The sequence below is a fragment of the Astatotilapia calliptera genome, chromosome 12 (genome assembly GCF_964374335.1).
Source record: "Astatotilapia calliptera chromosome 12, fAstCal68.1, whole genome shotgun sequence".
In the NCBI taxonomy this organism is placed as follows: domain Eukaryota; kingdom Metazoa; phylum Chordata; class Actinopteri; order Cichliformes; family Cichlidae; genus Astatotilapia; species Astatotilapia calliptera.
This window is the reverse complement of record NC_137433.1, coordinates 2,638,361-2,645,994: the sequence shown is the minus strand read 5'-3', so window position 1 is coordinate 2,645,994 and position 7,634 is coordinate 2,638,361.

Sequence of the window (7,634 nt, the reverse complement as noted above, 5' to 3'; positions counted from 1 at the left end):
GCTGATGCAGGAAGCCGTGGGTGGCTCCTGAAGATCCGTCAGGGTGCTGGGGGTCACTGTGAGACGGACAAAGCTGAGAGTCCTCAACTGTTAGGCCCCCAGTGTGATTTTTAAAGACCGGATGAACACAATGGTGACTGCAGTTGTGCTGCAAAACTCTCACATTCATTCATATCAGAACAGTTTCATAGACCGCTGACTGTCCTTGAGGAGGTGGGCCTGTTTGTTTTGTGTTTCTTCAGTTTACAAGAAAACAGGTCCAGTGATGTAATAAAGACAGTATTACCAGAGGACAAAATCCAGAGCGGAAAAATGAAGTCCCACAAACTGCAGCATTTACAGCCTGGGATGAAAGACACTTTTGACCTCTTTGGACAGTTTCCCTGGTGCAGCATTTCTGCCATGCTTTGCTTTTGGTGCCTTTACTAACATTTCTAATGGACTGTCAGAGTAAAAGTATATTATGTTATGACCTACAAGGACTTTTTACTTCAGATTTGGTGAAATGAAATTTGAGTGTCTGCTGCTTATCACACTTCTTCTGGGTTCTTGTTTTATTTGCCGCCACAGCAGATCATCTGTTTCCATTTTATTTATTTATCTAACCTTCATTACCTTCAGCCCACTGAGACTCAAGGTCTCATTTACATAAGACACCTGTTCCACAATAAAACTGCAACAATACAGTTACACACAGTTACAGTTTCATCCCTGGGATCCTCCTCTGCCACCCTTTGAACATCCACCTTCATGAACCTCCACTGAGCTCTTCTTTGTTTCCTTCTGCCTGGAGGCTCCATACTTTGTCCAGTCTATCCTCTAACCCTCCTCTGCACATGTTTGTTTCCACCTGTCTCCTTCTCATTCACACACATATATTCTGTTTTTCATTCGTCTTCTCTCCAGCGTATACCTTCAGCTATCCCGGCTCTCTTCCACCCGCCCACTCTCACTCACAGTAATGTGTGCAAACATCTTGCTTAGGAAAACTCCTAAGCATCTGTCTATCATCTGTCTATCCGCACTGCAAACAAGAAAAGGCTCAGAGCTGCCTGATGTAATCCCATCTCCACCTTGAACCCATCTCACAACTGTTTTGCTGTCCGAATGCATTTCATGCACCACTGTCAGTACTTCTCTGTCACTTTCTCCTACAGCACCACAGTTCTTCTCTTGGATGCAGTGAGATTCTTACTGACCTTCTAGGTGTTCCTCACATCACCCTTGTTCTTGAAATTCAGTACCAGTGCACTTCTCCATTCTCCAGCATTGGAGAATCCTGTCTGGCACTCTGTTTCTCTCCACAGTGCTGTTCACATACTTTTACATACTACTGCTCCACTTGTTTTCGTGTCTACACCATAGTTAAAGAGCTTGATTGCACCTTCAGTGCTCCTGGCCTTGTTTTTTCCACAGTATGTGTGTTGCAGCAGTTTACTATATCCAGACAAAAACAAAAACTCTGGTTTCCTGTGGTGGACCCAAAATGCAGGATTCAGACTCGGTACAGACACAGGTAGGGATGATCGGAGCAGTAAACACACGACTCAAACCCTACGAACAAATACAAAACAGAATAAACTAGAACATAATAACAGTAAACACAAAGCGCTGGGTCACCGACCCAGGACCAGGACATGAAACCTGATGACAATAAAACACAGCTTGATGAGATTTCAAAGGCAGTGTATTGATTTGGAGTCCTTTAAATTTGGCACCCCCTAGTGGTAGCATGGGAACAAGAACAACTGCATCATAAATCTGATTTCACATATTGAATTTTATACGTTTAAAATGTTTTTGTAATGTTTAGTTTTCCTCTGTGAGGCACACTGCAGCAGCACGTTGTGTCTGTGGCTGGCCTTCACCTGGCATCAGAATAAATGGATATTTTATAAGCGTCATGGTAACAAACACACTAGGGTCCACTTTTTGTTTTCCTTTATCGGTACAATGAAAAAAGAAAAAGTGAGTTTCTCTTTTTTTTCTTCTTTTTTTTTTTACTTTTATTTAACTTTTTTTCCCCAACAAATACAAGACTGCTTCACATCCAAGATAGTAACACTGCACAGCACTAGAATATTACACATTGTCCAGAGTCCACAGAGAACTTGTGATAAATTATGTCCATAATTGTTGTCCATTAGAATCCAGTTTACAGGTTGCTCCCAGTGTTTCCAGTGGTTTCTTCCATTTGTCCACAAAAATTCGGGAGCTCCCATCAATATGATGTCCCGGCCTGATCAGAGTCATAACATCAATGATGAGCGACTTCCATAGAGGAATGGAGGGAGGCTCAGCCCCCTCCCATCTCAACATAATGCTTTTCCTGGCCAACATTAACAGTGACTGAATCACATGCTCATGTTGTACCAGTGAGACAGGAATATATCCCAATAAACACATTAATGGGTTTTCTGTCACCTGATGACCAATGGCTGTACTAACATTGGCGCAGACCTCTTTCCAAAGTGACTGGATAATAGCACATTCTCACAAGCAATGAAATCTAGTGCCCACTCCAGCCTTACACTGGAGACAATTTGGAGATGTTCCCATATTATACTTACTATAAATATACAGAGAAATATACACATTGTGCAAAATTTTGTGCTGCAGTTCTTTAAATCGGTTACAAACAGAGATTTTAGATGGAAGGAGCAGGATTTTGTCCCATGCCTGTATATCTATTTCACATTTAAGCAACGTCCCCCAAGATTTTCTCAACCATGCCAATTTATCCACAATTAGGGCATAAATCTCTGAATCAAACTTTGATACAAAATGTTTATGCTCCCTTTTATCCAGAAAAACTTCTCCAACCGAGAAGAGGCTGTTGAGATTTGTAATGATTTAGCATTTTTTAACACATATTGTCTCAATTGCGAATACTTATAAAACTCAGTCTTTGACACAGAATACTGGGACTTCAGGGATTCAAATGATTTAAACTCACCATGTTTAAAGAGGTCTTAAAACCTCTTTACACCTACTTTATGCCATCCCACAAAGCTCAACACTATGTCAGAAGGTCTGGATTATTTATAAGCATTGACAAAATATTAAACGGATGACTACTGTTAAAAAGTTTTCTCAGTTTTCCCCACGTCCACATAGCATTATATATCAGTGGGTTGTGCTTTGTTACGTGAGGTAAGTCATTTAGGCGTTTCCCTAGAAAGCTAACAGGTGAGGATGGTTTACATAATACTTCCTCAATATTTAGCCGTGGCAGCCCAGAATGTTCATGAATCCTCGCTTGCATTGAGAGAACATAATTTTCTATGTTTGGCACTCCCCACCCGCCCAGATCTTTCGGTAACTGTAGTGTCTCCAATTTAATTTGGGGTTTGGGAAAAATGAGTTTCTGACTTTTCAGTGTGCTCAGGATGTCGGGATACATTTAAACATATAGACCATTAATCATTGCTGCCCTTTCCCTAGTTTGTTGGTGGACATTGATGAGTTATGTCTAACTGCTTAATGCAAAGACCATTAAGCTAACCACAGCACATATCTACCACTGAAGTGTTTGCTCAGGGAGACCGCTTCTATCGATCACTGTGCTTCCCTTCTGACCTCACAACAAGGTCCTGCCTTGGCCTATATCTGCAGCTCCGATTATTAGGGAGCACAGGGCACCTACCCAGACAAGCTGGCAGGAGGAGACCCCCATCCCAGCACCTCACCTCACCCTTCTGTCACAGGGACCAAGAAATATGGCCTATCTCCTGTTTGTCTCTGGCATGATTTTGTTTTGCAAGTGTGCTGTGGCTACAGGTCAGTGAGCTAAGCATCCGACAACTCTGTCTCTGTCTCCCAGATATATTTGTACAACAAATAAATGAGAAGAGCTACGGCCTGGCTGGTGTTTTGACTTCACCCTTTTATTTGTTCATCTACCCCCCACCCCCACTTCCCACAGTCACACACACACACACACACACACACACACACACACACACACACACACACACACACACACACACACACACACACACACACACACACAGCTGTTTTGTGCTACAGTTGCAGGATCTTTGTGGATAAAAGCAGATTGCTTTGCAATCACTGGGTGAAAGTGGCAGCAATTTAAAGATAGTTTGTAAGATTTCAGATTGTCAGCTTATTGATTCTCTTTTACAGGACTTGGTTGTTAAAAAATAATTAAAGCAAAATCATCTGAACTATAATGAATGGGTCTCTTTGTATGTCACTCACAAGTATACATTACACAACAATATTACAAACTGAAATGGGTTCAATTCTTGGAAAGATTTCTCAGCTGCCGTGCTTTCAAGGCTACCCTCCATCTCATATTTGTAGTTTTACTCTACCATCATGTATTTGAAGAATTTAATGCAACTTTGCTGCAAGTGCGAAAGAAAATCAGACTGTGGGTCTGACTGTGATTGTTTAAGAAGAAATCCTGGAGAGTTAGTCTGCTATCGTCCACTGTCGACTGGTCTGGGGTTGCTTTTAGTTTTAGTTACAAACATTTTCAGAAATTAGAGGAAATGACACATCTGAAATGAAGGCTCGCACATGTTAGCATGAAGAACAGTTTTTCTGGTAAAATTATTTCCAAAAGTTCTAAGGAAAGGAAACACAACCCTGAATCAGAGGAGTCAGCAGTAGACTTTAAAAGGTGAAAGACTGGCTCTCTGTGCTGGTGTGGTCTGTGTGTTTCCACCCAAAAGAAAAGAAAAGAAAAGAAAAGAAAAGAAAAGAAAAGAAAAGAAAAGAAAAGAAAAGAAAAGAAAAGAAAAGAAAAGAAAAGAAAAGAAACTCTTTTGATACTTTGACAAAACTTTCCTATCCTATATATATCTATTTCAGCAAGGACAGCACTGTCGAATGACTTGAACATGTTTTATTGAGATATTCAATGTGATGATTAGACTCCAATGAGCCATCAAAGCAGAATGAAATCCCATCGCTGACAGGACTCAGGCCCATCTGTGATCAAGATAAAGATGCAGAAAAGCAGGCAGATTACAAATCTCCTTATTTCTGAACAAATGCTAAGCTTGGCTTGAACTTTCTGTAAGTGTTGGTGGTCTGAGCCTGACTTCCTTCTACCAACATGTCAAAATAATGCTTAGAGTCTCAAACATTACAGGTATAGATCATTTTAACTCTTCCCTCAACCTGTCCTTTGGGGAAACTTTGGCCATTTTTATATTTAAAAATATTTTTGATGTTTATTAGTTATAACAATTATTTCTTTGTTTCACTGACTGACAAAACAAAAGTTTTCTTTTTTTCTTTTTTAAACGACATATTCTGGTTGCCCAGGGTTACGACTGCGGTTGGTTCATTTTCTTTAAGCTAACATTTTTCTTCGTCATTGGAGGAGGGACTGTAAACACGTTAGAAAGACACAAACCGAAGCACAGCTTCCAAATTTAGAGGCTACTCAATGAAGAAGTTAAACTGCTGATCAGGAAACATTCGTTTTGCTCTGTCAGGACAACAAGTGTGTCCAAATACGTATCTGTGTTAGTGGGATCTGGAAAGTTGGAAACAAAATGAGTAAGATTGGGTTTATGTAAATACCAGTGAGGGGATTTTGTTTTCCCTGCATCACTACGTGATAAAGCAGTGAGCTGAAGAGGTTGTAATCACTATGTCAGAATAGCTTCAAGGTTTTCAGATTAGCAATATAAACAGTACTTGAGCGCTGAGAGTTGTGTTGGCTATGATCCCCAGAAGTGAAACTATTACTGTGACGATGAACAGCTCAGTTGCTCTGATTCATTCTGTATCATCGCCACGAGAAATGTTACGTTCCCATAACCAGCAGTCCACAGACCATTTGGAAGGAGCTCAAAGGGCTGGTTAAATGGACTGACTCAGTTTCATTCTGCAGCTTCTATATTGGAAAGACATTTTACTTTCAACATGCTGCCACAGTGCGGGCAGCAGGTGGTGGACTCTGTTTTCTACATATTACTGTGTAATTCAATACTACTCAACTCATTAAGACATGTCAGTCATTGACTTCCTCCATTAATGTGGAGGAAAAGATGTTTGTATTAATTAACTCTGCAGATCAAACACATTTCACTGCAACCTAACTTTGGTTGTTTTAATGAGGCATCCGTGTGTGCTACAAACATGAGCTGGGACATGGACCCTCCTCATTATGATGCACAGCAAGCTCAACACTGACGGCAGGCAAAAACACACTGTAAGTAGATATGCAGTCAGTTTGATGTGTTAAATAACAAACTTAATCTTTTTAACTTTCACAGAGTCAGCTGAGACCTGTTTGGGTTAACATCCACCTCTTTTATAGGCAAGGCAAGTTTATTTGTACAGCACAATTCAACAACAAGGTGATTCAAAGTGCTTTACAGAGACATTAGAAACAAGAACAAATAAAAAGCAGGATTTAAAATTGATTAAAACAAGCAAATAAACTAACTAACTAATTAACAAACAAACAAACAAACAACAGTATATAAAATCAAAACAGATAAAATCAGAACAGTAGATAAAATCAAAACAGATAAAATCAGAACAGTAGATAAAATCAGTAGTTAAATGTAAGTTTTGAAATTTAAGCTTAAAGTGTGGATTTGGTGCTTTATTCAAATGCAGCTGAGAACAGGTGAGTCTTCAACCTGGATTTAAATAAACTGAGTGTTTCAGCTGATCTGAGGCTTTCTGGGAGTTTGTTCCAGATATAAGGAGCATAAAAGCTGAATGCAGCTTCTCCGTGTCTGGTTCTGACTCTGGGAACTGATAAAAGACCGGATCCAGATGACCTGAGGGATCTGGAAGGTTCATACTGGGTCAGGAGGTCATAGGTTGTAGGACTATCTCCTGTTTGTACGACCCAAATAGGAAAGCTCTTAATGGAAACACTATAAAGCCAGAATGTGGATAACTTTATTGAACAGGTCATTCTTCTTATTTTTTGTGCATTTTAAGCATCGTGTGTCTAACGCTGGACAATTTTCCAGGGACACGATGGATCTTAGTGGATGTTGTGATCTTTTTACGTTCTTTGTCCACATGAGGAAAAACAAACTACTGCCTTCAGGTGACTGTTGTTGTGATGAAGCGCTGCATAAATAAAACTGAATTGAAGTTTGTTGCACAGTCTTCAACATTTCATTTTCAAATTGTGTGTGAAACCAATGACAGATTTCATTTTAGTGGACGTTGGCACTTTCTTTGTTGGAGCTCATTATTTTCTCTACACAACATTATATGACATCACAGTGACACAAAAAGATTACTATACTACGCTCCACTTCCATATTACCACTGCTGACATCAGCACAAAGCATCAACAGTTTAGTCCAGCTCTCGCCCTTCGGGGGCAGAAAGAGCCCCTGAAATGAAAGAGCTTCCAGCATCAACATCAATGTGCAGTTTGAAAAAAGTTTTGCAGTATTTGGTGTTTTTGTGTACCACCTTGGTGTTGGATGGAAAGTTTTTACTGCACTTACTTCAATATTTTTTTTAAAAAGTTGTCTTTAAATGAAGCAGCCTAATGTTTTCTTCTCTTCATCTGTCTCTCTTCTGCTTTAAATCAGGACAGCAAACAGCAGGCAGTCATGGGAAAAAATGTAAAAGACTTTTGATGTGTATATCTTAGAATCATGTCCTTTTCTTTGTCC